Source organism: Pelodiscus sinensis, chromosome 1, assembly GCF_052426305.1.
Source record: "Pelodiscus sinensis isolate ZL-2025 chromosome 1, ASM5242630v1, whole genome shotgun sequence".
Taxonomy (NCBI): Eukaryota; Metazoa; Chordata; order Testudines; family Trionychidae; genus Pelodiscus; species Pelodiscus sinensis.
The window spans coordinates 239179611-239199966 of record NC_143052.1 but is presented as its reverse complement, the minus strand read 5'-3'; the positions used below and the strand labels follow the sequence as shown (position 1 = coordinate 239199966).

At 48.2% G+C, this 20356-nt stretch overlaps 1 protein-coding gene across 4 annotated transcripts in view; it reads left to right on the top strand.

Moving 5' to 3' along the window:
* ST6GAL2 (ST6 beta-galactoside alpha-2,6-sialyltransferase 2) overlaps positions 1-20356 on the top strand; it is a 316318-nt gene that overhangs the window by 262840 nt on the left and 33122 nt on the right. For 3 of the 4 annotated variants that reach the window (XM_006114562.5, XM_075917803.2, XM_075917829.2), the window contains one exon: positions 16043-16106. The exons of the other annotated variant lie outside the window; for it this stretch is intronic. The gene's annotated coding sequence lies outside the window, so the exon portion shown is untranslated. The remainder of the gene's footprint in view (positions 1-16042; positions 16107-20356) is intronic. 4 annotated transcript variants of the gene reach the window in all.

Below are 20356 nucleotides of genomic sequence, written 5' to 3'. Positions count from 1 at the left end.
GGGCACACTAGCTGCGCCCCCCCCCCAGCAGACCAGGGACACGGGGAGAAGAGCCGCAGCGGCAGCGGGGTGCCGCGCCTCTGAGGCTTTGCTCTGGCAAAGCCTCAGAGGCAGGGACCCCGCCACGGCTGCGGCTTCAGTCTGGGTGCCTGTGGTCTGCTGGGGACGGCCCCCAGCAGACCACAGGCACCCGGACTGAAGCCGCAGCCGCGGGGGGTCCCGCGCCTCTGAGGCTTTGCCAGAGCAAAGCCTCAGAGGCGCGGGGAACCGCCGCTGCTGCCGCTCCAGTCTGGGTGCCTGTGGTCTGCTGGGGACGTCCCCAGCAGACCACAGGCACCCTGACTGAAGCCGCAGCCGCGGGGGGGTCCCGCGCCTCTGAGGCTTTGCCAGAGCAAAGCCTCAGAGGCGCGGGGAACCGCCGCTGCTGCCGCTTTGACTGAAGCAGCAGCAGCGGCGGTTCCCCGCGCCTCTGAGGCTTTGCTCTGGCAAAGCCTCAGAGGCGCGGGACCCCCCCACGGCTGCGGCTTCAGTCAGGGTGCCTGTGGTCTGCTGGGGACCGTCCCCAGCAGACCACAGGCACCCAGACTGGAGCGGCAGCAGCGGCGGTTCCCCGCGCCTCTGAGGCTTTGCTCTGGCAAAGCCTCAGAAGCGCGGGAACCTGCCCGCTGCTGCCGCTTGGGTCCCGGTGCCTGTGGTCTGCTGGGGACGGTCCCCAGCAGACCACAGGCACCGGCACCCAAGTGGCAGCAGCAGCGGTTCCCGCGCTTCCGAGGCTTTGCTCTGGCAAAGCCTCAGAAGCGCGGGAACCCGCCCGGTGCCCCTGGTCTGCTGGAGACGGTCTCCAGCAGACCAGGGGCACTGGAGCAGCTTACGAACGGGGCTTTCTCGCCCCGACTTCCGGGGCGAGAAAGCTCCGTTCGTAAGTGCGGATCCGATGTAAGTCGGATCCGCGTAAGTCGGGGACTGCCTGTATAACATCCCTAGTGAAAAAGCCCATAATGAATCATATCCAAAGCTGCTGAACCAGTCAGTAATACTGAAGTGGCTATCTGGCCCAGATTTAATACCACCAAGAGAGAAGTAAAGGTAAGTTTCATTTTTGTGATATTTTGTATTTATCCAGTGGCAATGTTTTTTTACCTCTCTACTCTATTTCTATAACTGCTTTCTTATTTATAGCATAATCTTTAAATGGGCTGAACCGAAAACATCAACCCAATAAGCCCTCTTAACTTTGTGATACTTTGTAACTTTTATCTAATATCTCTCAAGTAAATGATTGACAGAGCATGATACATCTGCAAAACAAACACTAATACTATAATAGGCCCTGGAAATTTACCTCTCAGGATGAGGTTGAGGGTTGTACCTGGCTTAGTTGCCTAATTTGCTAGGCATTTGTTTGTGAGACTGCGAGGTGCTTTCACTAGCCTATCCCACCCTATGTGCTAAGGCAGTGGTCTCCAACCTTTTTACACTCAAGATCACTTTTTAAATGACAGAACAAGCCAAGATCTACTGCCTCGCTCCTTTCTTGAAGCCCCGCCCTCTCTATTCTCCTCCTCTCCATCACTCGCTATCTCCAATCCTTACATTGCTGCTTTTTTCCCAATTCTTCTGTAGGAAGAAGTTTTTCTAACATTTGGCCTGTCTAGACTTGACCAAATGTCAGAAAACCCCCTTCTTTTGGAAAGAGGAATATAGGGGTGACCAAAAGATCATGTTTGCTCTTCCAATAAAAGAAGTGGAAGAACAAACCCATCCCTGGATGCAGAAGAGTTTTTCTGGGACATCTCCAGAATCCTGAAAAACTCCTGCAGTCTAGCCGTACCCTCGCTGGGTTGAGACAGGATGTGTAGGCTCCGGGGTGGGAATGAGGGATTTGTGTGTGGGAAGGGGTGAGAGGTGAAAGCTCTGGGAGGAAATCTGGATGCAGGAGGAGGTGGATAAGGGAACGCTGGCTCGGGGAGTGTTGGGGTCAGATGTAGGGTTAGAGTATTAAGTAAGCCACAGACTTCTGGATGTGAGGGTTCAGGAATTTGGGTTGGGGTATGTAAGGGGCTCAGAGCAGGGGGTTCCAGTGTATGATAGGCTCAGATGTAGGGTCTGGGGGAAAGGGAAGTACAAGACTGTCATGATGCTGTGGCCAGATGTGAGCTTGGCCCCAATTGGGGTTTGTTGGCCAGGCTTTATTTTCAAATAAAATACTGTGTCAAACACAAAATTTCTGCACTGCCTTTATTTCTGAGAAGGGCAGGGAACCTATTTTGAGTCAGTGGTCACTGACCCACAGAAAAGTCAGTTGGGGCCACACAAGTGAGATGCCAAAAAACCCTCCTCCAACCCCCCTCCCCCCAAGCTTCACTAATGTGGGCCCCAACTGTGTTGGTGGGAGTAGGGGACATAGTACTGGGGAAGGGTGCTAGTGGGTGCTTCGGCAGAGGACAGGGTGCCAGTGGGGACAGGTTTCTGAGGCTGGGGAGAGGGGACTGGGGAGTGGGGAGAGGGAACAGGGTGCCGGGAGGGCAGGGGACAGGGTGCCAGTGGGGCAGAGGCGTAGCGAAGGAGGGGTAGGGGGGGCAGTTGTCCTCAGGCACCATGCTAGGGTGGCGCCGGATTGGTGTGGGACCGAGCGGCGCGCACGCTGCTCTTGCGAGCTGCCGGCGCCGGCTCTCTCCAAAGTGCAAGCCAAAAGCAGCCAGCTGGGTGGGAGGAGCAGTGCTCTGAAGAAGGGTACGTTCCTCCATGCCTGGCTGTGGGGGGGGGGAAGGATTTGATTGAGTGTGCTCCTCCCTGCACTGGGGGTGCCTTGCTCTGGGTGCAAGAGGAGGGAGTGCATGGGGGGGCTGGCTTTGGGGCAGGGGTGAGGTGAGTGTATTGGGATGGGGAGCACTGCGGGGGGAGGCTGGCTCAGGGGAAGGGGGTGAGTGCCTTTGGAACGGGGGATACTGGGGGGGCTGTCTCTGGGGCAGGGATAGTTGTGTTGTACTTAAAAGTACTACATGGGATCTTTTTTGGGGAAAAGGCAAAATGCCATATTTATTGGTAATACACACATAGAGCAGTCAATACTTCTATTCTCTCTCGTGCGCTCACTCTCTCTCATCAATAGCTGTTCCACCTAACTGCTGAGTTAGAAATAACAGATCCACAGTAAAAAATGATTGGGGGGGGCACAAATTTGGCCTTTGCTCCTGGGCGCAAAACACCCTCACTACGCCTCTGCAGTGGGGACAGGTTTCTGAGGCTGGGAAGTGGGGAGAGGGTACAGGGGAGTGAGGAGAGGGTGCCAGGAGGGCAGGGGACAGGGTGCTAGTGGGGACAGGTTCCTGCGGCTGGGGAGAGGGGAGATGGAAGAGTGGAGAGGGAACAGGGGGCAATGGGGGCAGAGTCCCCTTCACCCGCCTCCTTCCAGGATTCTCTCCCCCCCCCCCCCCCCCCGGAGGGAAGCCGGCACATGCCTCCTCGGGAGCTGGCGCGTGCATCCCGTGGAGCAGCCAAACCCCTGTGGGTGCCTGCCCCAGAGCCAAAAACCCATCCCGCGGAGCAGCCAAACCCCCGCAGGCGCCTGCCCCAGGGCCAAACCTTGGGGCTGACCGCCGCTCCTGCAGCTCAGGGAAAGCTCTGTGCTCAACTTGCCCCTCCTGCGATGCAGGGAAGCCACTGCACTCCTCCTCCGGGGCTGACGCCCCATCCCGCAGCACGCCCAGCATGCCACAGAGCTGTAGGAGGGAAGCAGCCAGCACACTTCCAGAACCCCTGCAGGCAGGACTTCCGTCCACCCTGTTGGAAGCCGGCACTCTGCTGGAGGTAGGTAGTGGGGCTTTTCGGGGGTGGGGAGAGAATGGGGGTGGGGGTGCCCGAACGCCTCGCGATCGACTGGTCGAGGCCTCGCGATTGACCGGTTGGTGGCCACGGTGCTAAAGTCACGCACACTGGTTCAGTAACCTCTGTAGTCAGTGTGTTCTTCCTTCTAGTTTGCCCATGCCCTAACCTTCCATTAGGGTCACCAGATGGTTTCAACAGAAATACGGGATGCACTTGACATTACATCACAATCAACATTACATCTTATTTAGAAAATACCGGACATTTGTATTTTCTCATTTATATTTTCTCAATTTGTGTCATGAACAGAAAGCTCAAATACTGGACTGTCCGGTTCAAAGCCAGACACCTGGCAACCCTATCCTCCAGAAAACTGGATTTTCGCCCCTCTCCTCCATTCTAAATAGAGTTGCAGAGCTTGCCCTGCACAGAGGGAAGATCACCACTCAAACATCCCAGCCTCCCTTTGTGTAATTCCTCATCATTCCCAAATTGAGCTGCTGCCTTCATGGCATTATCTGACACTGAATTTCTAATTTTTGTCTGCCAAACAGAATTGAGGCCTGTTTTCTCTTTGAAATATAATACTTTCCCTAATTAAAATACTTAGTCGCTTATTCCTTTATCCATGGCTGAGACAGCGGGGGAAAACACAGTAGCCACAGACACTTCAAATGGTTTGGAAACAAAATGAAAAATTCAAAATGGCAAAGACATGTTGGGTCAGGGCTTACCATTGTAGTAACTGGTTCATAGGTCATCGTCCTGTGACACACATGGTTAGGAATGCTGCTGTTCAGAGAGGTTTTGAAATTTAGGGTAGCCACATTAGAAAGAAGGCATTTTTCAGCCTTTGGGTTTTTTCATGATCAGAACACTAAAGTGTGACTAGAAATGAAGTGGTAAGGGAAAAGACAAAATTAAATATGAATGATACAGGCAATTGCCAATGTTACAGCCTCTCAAAACAACACTTTATAAAAAGTAAGAATGCTAAAGGAGTCTTCTTGAAAGGCTCTGATCCCCTACCAAGCCAAGCAAAATTGCCTTTAAACTAAAGAAATCAACATGCCCATTTCTTACAACATTGAGCTTGGCAGCAAACTGATATATTAGAATTCACATAAACTTGGATTCTGTGATTCCTGGAAAGGAAACTGCATCTGTTACCTGCTGCTGAAAATGCTGGCTCCTCTATAGCATGCCCTTGGGCATGTTCTATTTAAGTGGTTTGAAAATATGTGATTATGCTTCATGTGCTTGTCCAGATTCTATATCCTTATGGAGACAGTGACATTTATAGTATCTGCGGGCTGGATTTTTTTTTCTAGCTTTTAATGGTTATTCCTGTTTTGTTGCTGAAAACGTAAAGGAGAAATTTGAGACTGACAGTGTCGTGACGGATTTGAGACACACACAAGGTGTTACCTGTGTGTGCTGGTAATGTTAGAAATTCTTCCTTTCCATTCTTCCCTCCCCAAAAATAGTCAGCATTTGCTTGGCCTGGTCCAGTGGTTTCTCAACCTTTTCAAGCATATGGACCCCCCCTTTTCAATCTGTTAAAAGTTTTATGGACCCCTCCCAGGGGAGCAGAGGGAAGCGGCGGCCATCATGTCCCTTGGCCCACCCTGCTTTCTCAACTCCCATATCCTCCATCCACTGCCCATTCATGGAGGATATGGCGAGGGGGGCTCTTATGGCCAAAGGCAGCTCCTGCCCTGGCACTCCTCCCTTGCCTGGACACAGGTCCCTGAGGGAGGAAAAAAAAGAAAAGGAAAGAAAAGAAAAGTAAGGATCGGGCCCACCGCAGGACTTGGAGGGGTAGAGGTCTGGAGCATAAACAGCAGCATAGCTGGTGGCAGGAAGGCAGCAGGCGTGCAGCAGCAAATGGTGAGTCTTGCGCAAGAACCACCTGGCGGAAAGTCCCAGTCCCATGGTGGGCCCAATCCTTACTTTTCTTTCCCTTTCCTTTCCTAAGCTTTCTGTCAAACCCCCTACAATACTGTCGCGGACCCCCAGGGTCCGCGGACCACAGGTTGGGAATCAGTGCCCTAGCCCACAGAAACACTTTTGTTTCTCTTTATATGTCTTATGAGTGTGTCTGTCTCCTCATTCCTTCATCAAAAATGAGTCAGACCTGAGGGACACTTGTAATTAGTAAGTAATTAATAAATAAGTCAGATAAACACCGTTCATTGAGAAATGTAAAAGCACATTGGACAGGATCCATAAAAAGATGTATCGAATCCTCACAATTAAAGATTGAAAAATTGTCAGTAGTTCGTGTGATAAGTCCAATTCAGTATAAATGAGTTCACTGTTACTAATATCTGCCTCTTTCTGAGCAATCTTTAAATTGATTTTCAAATCTGGAAAAGCAGTACATGTGTTGGGGAGGAGGAGAGAGAATTTAAAATTAGATCTTAAGTAATGACCACTTTCATCTTACAAATCTAGTTCCTGAGCCTGGAGAGTCTAATTCCACACCAGTCATTTTTTGCATGTAACTCTAGCTCAGGCTAATGGGAGTTCTGTGTAAAGAAAAATTGCAGAAGCAGGCTCCAGATGGAAGAGTTGGATAAAACTAATTGTCTTCCTTGAAATAATGTTCCTTTAGATACTGATAAAATACGGGGCTTAAGCATGTGCTTATTAAGTAGCTAGACTGTTTTAACAGAAGCAGAGTTATTTTGTCATTTTCTTACTCTGAAGCTAATGGGATAACTTATACATATGAGCAAGTGTTGATTAATGTAGTTTGCAGAACTGGGCTCTTTGCCTGAATTAAATATGTTAGTGTATTTTTTGTTTCAACTTGTTTGAATATGTTGTTCAAGGCTACTCAACTCTGGAAGTCTTGGAGGCCACATCTTAAGTGTGGTTGCATATACATGCAAATAGATGCAAATAGCATCTTTCACACCGACGAGCATGAATACAAAGGTTAAGGAAAGACTACACAACACACAGGCCAGGCCCCATTTAAGTCAGTTCTGCTGGTGGTGTTAAAATGGAATATATACCCGATTTCCACTCATATGGCAGCACTTTTAATGAGCAATGACAGCCCAGGAATTTAACTACTAAAACACATATCAACAGAAGACCGTTATATTGACTACTTATTTGTTTTCGCTCGCTCCCACCCATGGGCCACATGTTGAGCCCTGCGTAAACCCAAACCACACCATGGGCCACAAACAAACAGGGCCCGGGCCACGTGTTGAGTAGCCATAATCTAGAGTATAAGATAACCTGTCCGATATACAGTCCTTTTGTTTTTGTTTCTGCTCAAGTCTTTCTTTTCCCCACATGCTTGTCATGCTAAGAATATACAGTGTATTTCCAATTATTCAGTAAGAATATGAATAAATAATTGGTGACGTTTTTACTGTATAGCTATATATTGTATTGCTTCTAGGACTGTGATATTCCCATATTGACCCGAGAAGAGCTCTGTGTAAGCTCAGATGCTTGTTTCTCTCACTAACAGAAGTTGATCCACTAAAACGAGGGTCTCAGACTCATGGCGGGCGGGCCAGTCCAGGTTGGAGTGATTATGTAATCTGGCTTGGGACTCCTGGCCGGCTGGGAGGGGGGCCCTGTCTGTTACCAGCCCCCCAAGTCTTGTCCCTTCTTGCCATTGTCGCACCCTCCCCCCCCATAACAACCAGTCCCCTGAACACATGACTTTAGGGGTCACTGTGGGGCCCTGGCACTGTGCAGTGACAATAGTACCCCCTCCCCCACTCCTGTACACCCTGGGGCAGCAGGAGCCATGTGGGAAGCAGAACGCCCTGGGTGGGTGCACTCCCTCTGTTTCCCTCGTGGCTCCTGCCGGAACGGGAAGTGTAGAGGGCATCAACTGCTGCCACTTCATTGTACCGGCCCCACTCCCCCCACTGATCCCTAAAGTAGTGGGGCAATAGCAAGAAGGGGGCGGGTCTTGGGAGCCGGTAATGAACAGCCCCCCCAGCCTGCTGAAAATCCTGGGACATTGCACGATCGCTATACCCGGGACTGGCCCCCAGGCCGGGAGTTTGAGACCCCTACACTAAAAAATATTCTCACCTACCTTTTCTCTGTACTGCTATATGGTAGCAGCATCCAAAATGTGCTAAGAGACATATGAACACCTAAGAAGAAGCAATTCCTCCACTGGAAAACTGCATATGTTCATATTTGAAGTCCCTCTCCCTCTTTCCCTCCCTATCCTTCAGCAAAGTTTTATTAGAGTTGATAGCAGGTGTGAGATTATTTCTTTTTCGAGTGCTTGCTCATGTCTATTGTGTGATAGGGACTATTAAAACACAAACCCACATCCTTAGCTTAGCTTCCCTACCTTCAAGGGCCTGTGAGGTATCTTGGAGATGGAAGTTGACTTCAGCCTCCCCCTAGGAATTCCCTAGATTGTGTAAAGCCAATTGCAGTTTAGATAAGCATGAAAATCTGGCCCAGAATTTGACAGCAATGCTCGTATAGGCAAAATAATGTGTGCCTAATTAGTGAAGAATTCCAGGACAAAGTAAGAACAGGTTGCCCTGAGGGATAGAATCTCTGGTTTTATTTGTCTGAAAGATCTGTGTTAGCCAATGCATATTATTGGGCTCAATAAATAGGTAACTAGGTGAAATGTAATGGTTTGTGATGTAAAGGAAGTTAGGGTAGGTGATCTAATGGCTCCTTGTGGTCTTAAAAACTCTGTGAATCTATTCATTCCACATATTCATAAAAGTAAGTGTGTGTTATTTTCTGTAAACTTCATCTTATAAAATGCACTGCTCAGAACATTCTTAAGCTCCTGCTGCTGTGTGAATACATTTCACAGTGCTTCATCAGAGAGCTTTACGTTATGTCAGTCCTCTTGCACAGCTCCCATTGAATTGAGTAGGAGCCATATTTCTCCCACGTGAGGGCGTTTAGTTCATAGGCACAGTTTGAGTCTGTTGAAGTCACAGAGACTCTACTCTGTGCCTTACAAGATAAGGGCCTAAACTAGGTGAAAATTTCAGAGAACAAGGTTGGTGAGAAAATAACTTTTATTGGACCAACTTCTGTTGATCAAGGAAACAAGCTCGGTGTAAGCTTGAACGCTTGTCTTTCTCACCACAGAAGTAAGTCCAATAAAAAATATTTCCTCGCTTGCCTCGTGCCTATAATATCTTGGGACCAACACAGCTACAACAGCACTGCATACAACAGTGAAAATCTAAAACAGATGGGAGTTGGTGCTGACTATATGTATATTAGATCAGCGCTGTGAAATTCCATCAAACTTTGCACAGCAGTTTGGAAAAAAAAGAGTTAAATCCTCCTATATATATATATATATATATATATAAGATGAGCCACATAGTGGACGTGAACCAGTTGGATCTGTCTCTTTAGTTACCAGACAGCTTTTACTGTGGTGGGCCATTCCAGACTTACTGGACTTACACTGCTTAGATATCTGGTCATAGTTCATCCAAAATCTATGGCTAAATATAAGCTGTAGTTTGTATGTCAAATACCAAACATAGGCTCCATAGAGTAGTCTCCTGGTCTGAGACTAATGTTGCCTAATGGGCATTTGTTCTGAAAAACCAGGACCACAAAAACTAAGTGTGAAATATTGAAAAGTAACCAAAAACAGGACTGTGTAGCACTTTAAAAACTAACAAGATGGTTTAATAGGTGATGAGCTTTCGTGGGCCAGACCCACTTCCTCAGATCAAATACTGGAAGACAATTTGTCACAACCATATATACATACCAAAGGATACAATTAAAAAAAAATGAACACATATGGAAAAGACAAATCAAATTTCAGAACAGAAGGAGGATGGGGGGGGGGAGTGGGTCTGAGGAAGTGGGTCTGGCCCACAAAAGCTCATCACCTGACCCACTTCCTCAGACCCACTCCCCCCCCCCCATCCCCCTTCTGTTCTGAAATTTGATTTGTCTTTTCCATATGTGTTCATTTTTTTTAATTGTATCCTTTGGTATGTATATATGGTTGTGACAAATTGTCTTCCAGTATTTGATCTGAGGAAGTGGGTCTGGCCCACGAAAGCTCATCACCTATTAAACCATCTTGTTAGTTTTTAAAGTGCTACACTCTCCTGTTTTTTGTTTCAGCTGCACCAGACTAACACGGCTACATTTCTACCACTATTGAAAAGTAAGTTATTGAAGACATTTTTCAAAATCACTGCATATCATAGATCCTGGAGCTCTTCTGCTGGACCCTCTGTCTAGTCATGTTGATTGTGCTTCTAAGAAATTAGACTTCTTAGACACATGAAGGGAGAGGGTGTTTTGGTAGCACGTGCATCTGTGTTGGAGGCACTCTGTCACTGTATGTGTGTAAATTCTTTTACGTGGCTGCAGAGCTGCAGAGTTCAAAGCGTGAGCTAGAGTGGCTTTATTGGGCATCCTGGAGTTCGGTACATTCGGGGAAAAAAAGGCTACTATAGTAAACAGTGCATGACAGTCAACAGTATCAGGATGTGGAGGGACAAAAGCCCCTCAGAGTGGTGTAAGGTTTTTTTGCCCAAAATGTGCATGTTCACGACCTTTGTTACATTGCAGAGTGAACACTCTCTGGGTTTTGTCTCCAAAAAAGGGTTTTGGTAACAACTTGCCAAGTGATAAAACTAGAGTGAGGCAGCAGTACATATTCACACAGGCAGAAATATAAGTGCCTAGGAAACTTGGCAGGGATAGTCCAATAGGTGAACCCTGGGCAAAATTTGGACCACCAAATGTTTTTGAATGGATCATAAAAATCTTTTATGTGCTTATTACTGCCATTATTTTTTATTATTTTCTTCTCTGGAATCTGAACGTTGCCTAGACCTTGATCAAGAAATTTGGAACTTGACAAATAATGGTTGACTATCTCTGTTTTTCAGAATAAAATTTAGTCGCTTATAGCATTTTACATCAGCTCAGCAGAGGGGTTGCGAATGCCAGTGGTGCTTAAATCTGTGACTCAAGAATCTAAAGTGACAATTAGGCATGTAAGTTCATTTGTGAACCTAGCCTGGAGTGCCATTCGAAAGAGGAGGACACAGAAAAGAAGACGTGAGTAGGGGCAGGCTAGGGCAAGAGTAGAACAGGGAAATCTACCTCCTTTAGCATCCAGGAGATCCCTTTTTGTATAAATATGGTAAAAGAACTCCACCATTTATGAATGTGTTCAGGTGAATGCATTGTCAGTTTTCTATGGAGGAAAGGTGACCCCTACCCTGAGATGAAGGGAAAGTTTAAGTTGTCAGAGAAGAGGGGATTGTTTGAAACACAAAAGCAGACCAATGTGGTCCTGAAAGTCTGAGAGCAAACTGAGAGAAACTGGGTGCGACTGAGACAAATCAATAGTAAGTAGAGAGCATAGGTGTGCACACGGGGTGTGCTGGGTGTGCCCAGGCACACCCTAATGTCTCAGGCTGGCTAGTGGCTGCTGGAGGAAGAGGGGGATTTATAACGGGGTGCTGCAGCCCTTCACTTTAAATTCCCCACGGCCATCTACAGGGCACTGTGGGGCAGAGAGAGCGCATGTGTGATGTCCTCAAACGTCGCGCAACAGGTGAGAGGGGAAACGCCGGGGTGTGGCGTGATGTCACGGCCCGAGACTTTAAAATCGCACGGCCCAGCTCCAGAAGCAGCTGGGGCCCGACTACAGATGCTGGCCCAAGCCATTTTTGCGGCCTGGGCCCCACCCCACCTGCCCCAGCAGTACCGTGTGGCGCCCCTTATGCACCCGAGGGCGCTCCCACCTGGCCCGGCAGCACCGCGCGGTGCCCCTGAGGCGCCCCGTGCTAGGGCCTGGCTGGCTTGTAGCTTGGGCCGACTCTGACTCCAGCCCCGCAAGCTGGAAGGCAGAAGCTGAAGGTAAGGGAGGGGAGGGAAAGTGGGGAAAAATAAGAGGAAGGGGTGGGAGAGGAAGGGGCTTGTGCTGAGGGGAGGGGGGCAGATCAGGAGAAGAAAGGGGAAGGCACCAAGGGACAGGGTAGAGGAGAGACAAATGCCAGGGGGCCAAGTGGAGACAATGAGGAAAAGGGCAGGAGGGGAGGTGTCAGTGGGAGGAGGGACAGCGTGATGCTGGGAGAGTAAGGGCATTGGGGGTTGGAGGAGGTGGTGCTGGTAGAAGGCTTGAAAGAAGGGGTGGGCATGAGGAAGGCGGGGGTGGAGCAAGGCATGTGTGAGAGAACAGAGGGGCTTGAGGGGAATGGGGGAGAGTGCTGAGGGGGTGGAAATCAGGGAAAAAGGGGGCAGGGGCAGTAAGGGAAGGGGGAGACACCAGGAGGGTGCAGGGATAAGGGAAGGTGCAGGTGCCAGGGAATTCTAGGGTTGAAGCAGAAGGGCAGAGACTCCTCTGGTGCTGGTCCCTCCCCTGCAGGTGAGAGGCAGGGCAGGTGTGTAGAGGGAGGTGTTAGGAGAGGGGATGAGGAGGGGTAGCTCACGTGATCAGAGTGGGGCTAATGGAGGAGTGGGCACAGGGGGGAGAGAAGGGCTGGTGGAGGGGGGCAGGTATCAGGAAGGCTGAGGGCAGTGAGAAGGGCAGGAGTCAGGACAGCAGAGGAGGGTGAGGGGTTGGGGCACAGCAGGCACCAGGGGAGCTGATGGAGCAAGGGGAGGAGATATGGCAGCAGAGGGAAAAGGTAGAGGTTTATGAGATATTTATTAATAACTTGGGTGCCTCAGTGGCACATCCAAACAAGCCACATGAACTCAGTACTGGTGCTCAACACAAAATTCATTCTGCTCATGGGAGGGAATACTTTCTGCAGCCTCTCTGCCCCCGAGTTAATGTCACACACATTGGGTTAATGCAATTGCAGGATAGTTGCATGAGGGGGGTTGGTGGGGTTTAGTCTCAAACTAATCTCTATTGGTAGGAGGATGGTGGGAAAAGTCCTGGGGGGGGGGGGTGTCACATGACACCTTTTACTTCTGATCATGTGTCCATCTTGCCCCGAGAGTGTTACCTCCAGAGGTGTGGCCAATGGGGGTCAGGGGCGTGGTTAACAGGGATCAGGGGTGTGGCTAATTGGGGTCAAAGTACATTTAAAAAAAATTCTTTGGGTGCACACCCTAATGAAATGTGATGTGCACGCCTATGGTAGAGAGACGGAGTTTTGAGCAGGGCAGGCTGCAGATGAGGGGTGGGGGAAGGTCTCCTTAGTTTTAAGGCTGGCTGGTCAAATCAGTCCATGTTTGATGGTGTGGTCCTGAGGATTGGTTTCAGTCATCTCGTATCATTGAGTTGTGTTGTCCCAGGCATCCTAAGCAGGAGACCCAAAGGTCTTTCTGATCCCGTGGTTCTGGTCTAATGTGCACTCCCCTCCACCACAAGCAGGCATCTTGAAGAGAGAGATTCACTGCAGGTTGTTAGCACCCAGTGAGAAATTTGGGGAAAGTGGAACCTTGAACAAAATAACCTGCAAGATAAAATGTTTATATATATATATATATATATATATATATATATATATATAAAAAAACATTTTGAGAGCAAGCGAGCGAATGGGCTTATTGGTTAATGTGCATGGTTACATGCAGCCCTTTCCCCTCTCCATGCTGCCTCTATCAGCACCAGATCCTGCCACCTCTTTCGGCCTCTGATACAGAGGTCGGGGTGGGGGGTAGATGGTTCCCCGGGAGCCACCTCTCCCCATGTGTAAGTGTATAACCACTGACATTTTGAGCAGTTACACATTTACCTAAATAAATGCATTTTAACATCCCTAATATTTATTTAAAGGATTATATTTAGTTACACTTACTGCTAAGTGACAGTGTATGTATGTGTATTTGAACTGTTAATTATTTATTATTTATATATTTAAGTGGAATCCCGTTCCATTTGTTTGGACTTAAATAATCACCCCACCTTTTTTTGACAACCAGTTTTATTCTCTCGGCTACGATTAAATGATCTTTTATCCCTGTGTGTAACAACCCCAACCCTAACTCTCTCCTACTGGGTAATTGTTATAGCACGCCTGTGATGGACAATTACTAAATCTTGGTTGGTAGTTTTGGGATGGGGTGATCCCCAGATGTATTTCAAATTACAACACAATAAGCCTACTCTGAGAGGTCTGTTTACAGCAGTCTAGGGATTGTGGGGAGAGAGGAAAAGAGTGCTTCAAATATATCTAACATCTGCTGGCTGATTGCAAGGACAGAAACCCAAGCAAGGCCTGGGAGCAGCGATTGTCCCTCAGCTTGAGACAAAATGCCCACCAGTTGCTTTACTTCACATACCCTTCCCCTCATGAGGACGATGTCTTAAGCAGAATTTGCTTATCCTTGCTCCTTCAAGGTAATTAGAGAGGAGTGTTCAAGTGAAGTGAATGGCATTTCATAGATTTGCTTATTGGCTGAAAACCAAAAAGACACAGCATTTGAAACACATACTAACAAATGTTTTGTGAAATTGGAGAATTTTACAATTTGGATAATAGGAAAAGGGAAACTTATTGTAAGTGAACTGAATGGCTTCCGGCTTCGAAGTTGTCATTTAAACTGAGCATTTCCTTTTGTGGTAAAGGCGCACAAACAGCCCCTATTGAAAGTTGCTATTGTTTGCATTAGTGTCGTTCCTGAGAGCCCTAAACCACAGAACCTGACCCCACTGTGTTAGGTGCTGTACAACCCAAGAACAAAAGGCAGTCGCTGTCTTAGGGTTGCAAACGTTCTCATGGCACAGAACTGAATACCCTTGCCCCGCCCTCTGCTGACCTCTTGTGAGTTCCCAGCCCCACTCACTGCATTCCCCCTCTCCCTGCTGCTTGCTTTTCTCCACTTCCCCTCATCCATTTTCATGGTGCGGAAGAAGGTGAGGGCTCTGGGTCAGGAGTGCTGGCTCTAGGGTGAGGCCAGAAATGAGGGGCTCAGGGTGTGAGAGGGGGCTCTGGGGCAGGAGGTAGGAGTACGGACTCTGGGGTGGGACCAGTGATGAAATATTAGGGGTACAGGAGGGTGCTCTGAGTGGAGCCGAGGGTTTGGAAGTGTGGGAGGGGGTTCTGGGCTAAGGCAGGGGCTTTGGGTTGGCGATGTGGGTTCTGGAGAGGTGCCAGACGTGAGGGATTGTGTGTGGGAAGGGGTTCTGGGCTAGGGAAGTGGGTTGAGGTGTGGGAGGGAGTGGCTCCAGGAGGGATTCTGGGTGCTGGTAGAGGGTTCCAAGCCTGGGCATGAGAGAGGAGTGGGGGGTTGGAGTGTGGGGAGCAGGATCGGGGCAGCGATCACCTTGAGGGACCCTGGAAGTGGCGGCATGGCCCTCTGCTCCTAAGTGGATGTGTAGCCAGATGGCTTTGTGCAGTACGCCCTGCCTCCACATGCAGGTTCCCAACTAATAGAAGCTGCACAGCCGGCGCACGGGACAGGGCAGCAATAGAGTACCCCGGTGTCCCTGCGCTTAGGAGCCCAAGAGACATGTCGCTGCTTCTGAGAGCTGCTTGGAGCCAAGCAGAGAGCCAGCCATCTCTGCCAACCAGACTTTTAATGGCCTGCTCATTAATGATAATCAGCAGTGCTGGGTCCCTTTTCAACCAGGTGTTCTGGTCGAAAACTGGACACGTGGCACCCCTAGAAAGAGTTTGGAATTTAAGGCTTCAAATGAAATACATTTATTGTTTAACCATTCTGCTGCAGTGGCTTATAGGTCTAAAAAACACCTTGGAACTGATTCTGATCTCAGTTACGCTGGTGTAAATTAGGAGTAAATTCTAGAATTACAGGTGTGCAAAAGTAGTGTGAGAACAGTCAGGGGACCCTCCTTTTAAATCTCATAGCAAAAATGACTAGCCGGGCTAATTTTACCACCCAGATGGACTTGCTTACACCACTTTTTCCACTGATATAATGCCTCTGTTCTCAAAGGGCTTCATTCTCTACTGCCTTGCATATGGCACATTCACATGTATGTAAAGTAGTGATGTTAAAAAATTATTAACTGTGTAACTGATAGAATTCCTATTGGTTACATGGTAAACCACACCTCCTGGGGCTGCCACAGCTCCTTGTTAGGCCTATAAAGGGTTTAACCAGTGCCGGTACCTAGTAAGCATGAGCTTGTTGGTTAACTGGTTACCCGCTTAAACTGTTACCTCCCTACTGCAAAGTGAAAAAAAGTTGCTGAAAGTTCAGAATGGCAATGTTTTATGATTGTATGAAGTGCAAGTCAGTGGAGAATCCACACTCATAACCTTAATTTTATTTACAGGGTTCCTCACATTGAATGATGGCACTTCTTAGACCTCCTGCGTAGCTGCAAAGTTTCCAAACAGGTAAAAATCACAACCAGTTCCAGTGGATAGCATCAGATTACATACAGTAGAAAAGATCTGTTTATTTAAAGTTGGTCTAAAGTAGTAAATCACTGAGCCACGCACACAAAAGTGCCAGAAAGGAAAAAGTGTAAACATTAATACTGCTTTTATTTTATTTTATTTTATTTTATTTTATTTTATTTTATAAAGCCAAACAAAACATCTAGCTAATGTTGGTTGGCTTGTCATCAGCAATGTTGGTATGTTAAATATTGTTGCATTTTAAATATGCAAAAGAAAAATCCATGTGTACCATTCTAGAAAATTGCAGTTTTGTATTATACTTATCTAAAAAAGGGTCAAGCTGATTTTATTCTTTAGGTTGGCAATCTTTCTCCCAGGTAGAAATCTTTCATTTCAACTTTCATCCCAGACAACGTACATTTGTAGGTAAGGAAGACTGAATATGTAGGGCAGATGCAAGGCCTGGAACAACGCCCTTTCCCCCCTCCTCAGTCACACCCTGCCCCACTCCACCCCCATCACAGCCCAGCCTGCAAACCTTCTCTCCCAAGTAATGCAGCACCAGCAGCAGTGTTCATCCCCCAGCCCCGCACTCACCACGATGGTGGAAAGCAGTGCAACCTGGCCCCAGTCCACTGCACTTCTCTGAGCCCAGCTCCCAGCCATGTTGTTCAGGGGAGCAGAGTGGGCTGCGGCTAGATCACTCTTCTTCCCATCACTGCTGGTCACTGTGGGGGTAGGCTTTACCCCTGCTGCTGGCACCAGCTCCCCGACCCCAGTAATCCTCCAGGCCACCCTCAGCCCTGTGGTAGGGATGTTAGATATTGATTAATTCAATGATTGTGTAACTGCATCAAATCTTATTGGTTACACGACTATTCTACTGTCCCCGAGGGCAGCAGCCAGTCCGCTTTGATCCCACTCCTGGGGAGCCCCCTGCCACCTTGTGCTGCTGTCTCTGTATCAGAGGCAGCAGCATGGGGTGATAGGCAGGAGCCAGTCCGCAGGGGGAGCCAGTTTTAAAATGAGCTCCCAGCAGACAGAGGCTGCACTGGCATCCCACAGAGCAGCGCCTCTCTGTCCATTGTGAGCCTGGGCCTGCTGCAAACAGAGGCTGCTCTGCGACAGCCCCCCTCTGCCCCTCACCCCGCTCTGCTGCCTTGATCAGAGGCAGCAGGGCAGGGGCAGGTGTCTCTGCTTCCAGTGCTCATGGAGCCAGACTGGCAGCAGAGTGGTGGGACCTTAGCAGCTGGGAGAGGAGCCTATCTGGGTCTGCTGATGGATCCCGGGAGATGGATTCTGCAGAGGGACAGAATTGTCTGTCCCTGGTTCAGCAAACTGTCTCCTTTGGGTCGGGTCAGGTTCCAGTGGTGCTGGACCAGGGAGATCCAACATGTTTATAATAAAGGTTTATTCGGTAGATGTAGAATTTACCATTCTATTTTGACAGAGTAAAGGAAGGAAAAATGTCAAGAGCATTATAGACCTCCAATGGAAAATCAAACCGTTCCTGGTTAGATATCAGATGTGAGCTCGGGCTAAGTTTTTGAATGTTTAAATAACTTTTGGAACCATGATTAGTGTGTTCATATGATTATGAACATACATACTTCCCTCTTCCAGGAAGCAATTTGGAGTTCTCTTTTGTGCTGTGATAACTGCTGTGTTCAGTAAGAGTAATTCAGCGACTACAATTCTTTGTAGAGCAAAGAAAAGAAGCCTTTTATTTTAACCTCGCTGAAAGCAGAAATAAAATGAGCTGTTGCATACTGTACAACATTTTTTTGAAACATTTTAAACATTTTTTTTCTTGTGAGTAGTCACTGGCTTGCACGATTTGGTGAGAGAGCAAATTGTTCATCCTGTCAAGCTTAAAACAAACAAACTCAAAACACTTCCTTTCCTTTGTTAAATTATGTGTTTCAGCAGAAACACATACCAAAAGTTATCCCTAAAAAAAATGCTGCTTGAGTATTTTCCTTCTATTTAATTGGCCATTCATCTCCCTCTCTCTCTATTTCAAGCTGCGGTCCTATAGGAAAGTCGTGCAGTCATGCTTGGTTAAACTTGACGTCAGAATACAGGAGCATGCTGCTCTGAACTGCGGTTTTCAGGAGAAAAGAAATCCATTCACTTCTCTAAATTGAAAGGAGTGGGCAGAGGGAATCGGTTCCACAGATAATCAGAGAGCATTGAAAATGGGTATGGTGTTCTATCTGCGCTCTAGATGATTGGTCACACCATACCAATGCGCTTGTATTTTAGAATTTCCTCTCTCATCAACAGTTACTACCGTATGACTAATACACTCTTGTGGACACTTGTAATGATACAAATGCGCATTCTATTTCAAATACAGACCATCAAGTCCATCTCAGTGCTCATAGGAAGGAGGAAAGCTGATTTCATATTAGAAATAAAAGGGGCATACACTGCCTATGAGGCCCAATTATTTCTCCCTTCCTGTGGGGACCAGAGCAGCACCTCTTGGGACTGGCCAACCCTTTGGGAGTGGCAGGGAGACACATAGCTGAGGTCCTGCAATTTACTCATACAAATGTCGGAATTCCAAGAGCCTAAGGCATCAGTGGTTTCCCTTTCTCCAATGATGTGAGCTGAAGGGAAGCAGAGTTGGGCATTCTGGGGTGAAGCCAACCCTACTCCCCCAGTGCAACCAGTGGCAGCATGTTAGCGTGTAATTGAATAGTTGCGTAACTGCATCAAATTTTAGCAGTTACACAGCTATTTGATAGTCCCTGGCCCTACTCCCAGGGAGCCCCCCGCCAGCCTGCTCTGCTGCTTCACTGGGAGAAGCATCAGCGTAGAGTAGCAGGTGGAGCTGGTCTGAGAGGGGAGACGGTTTAAAAACCTGTTCCCTGCACAGACTGGCTCCATCCTGCTGCCCCATACTGCTGCCTCTGATACAGAGGCATCAGTGTTGGGCGGCAGCAGCCCCTATCCTGGTGGGGGGTCCAAGCTCGGCAGTGCTGGAGTTGGAGGAAACCAACTTTTGAGCCCAGCTCACTGTCCCCTCACCCACCACACTGCTGCCTCTCTATCAGAGGCAGGAGCGGAGGGTTTGGGGGGTTAGTCAACTTCCCATGAGCACTGTCTCTCATTTGCTCTCCCCCCCTCCCCCCCTTTGCTGCCTCTGGTACAGAGATAACAAGGGGGAGCGATGTATGTAGTCGACAGGGTTAACCAATAAGCCCAGGCTTATCAGTTAATCGTGTAGATGTTTACACGTTGATATCCTTAGCACCAATAGGACATGACGAAGCCCAGCAGAGACCCATCATGTCCCTCTCCCATCCCCAGTTGGCACAGTTCCAGGTTGTTGGCTGGTTCTTTTCTTAATTGAAGCTGTTGACACTATCTATCTGACTGGCTGCCTTTGTGCTGACAGTCATAGAATCATAGGACTAGAAGGGACCTCAAGAGGTCATCGAGTCCAGCCCCCCGCCCTCAAGGCAGGATCAAGCTCCACCTACACCATCCCTGACAGATGTCTATCTAACCTGTTCTTAAATATCTCCAGAGAGGGAGATTCCACCACCTCCCTTGGCAATTTATTCCAATATTTGACCACCCTGACAGTTAGGAATTTTTTCCTAATGTCCAATCTAAACCTCCCTTGCTGCACTTTAAGCCCATTACTCCTTGTCCTGTCCTGTCAGAAACCAAGAGGAACAAATTTTCGCCTTCCTCCTTGTGACACCCTTTTAGATATTTGAAAACCGCTATCATGTCCCCCCTTAATCTTCTTTTTTCCAAACTAAACAAGCCCAGTTCATGAAGCCTGGCTTCATAGGTCATGTTCTCTAGACCTTTAATCATTCTTGTCGCTCTTCTCTGTAGTCTCTCAGTCACAGTCTCTCTGTATCCAGCTTCTCTTCCCCCCCATTCTCTGTGCTATTCTCTAACCCACCCTTCCTTCTGTCCTCTTTCTTGGACCCTCACCATCCCCTCTCCTCCCCTTTTTCCAGCACCTTTCATCTGTGTTTCCTCCTTTCAGCCATTCCCTCTCACTTTACCTTGACCCCCCCCCACAATAAAATAATATCATGGAATAAATAGAAGAAAAGCTAACAAAGCACGTGCTCATCAACACTATTGCTTTACTTGTATGTTTGCCCCTTATCCTCATCCTTGCTTTAGTTTGTTCTTTAGGTGTATGACCTTTGGGACGGGGCCTTGTGAGCAGCTGTAGGTACTTTTCATATGTACAGCTCCTGGCTTAATGG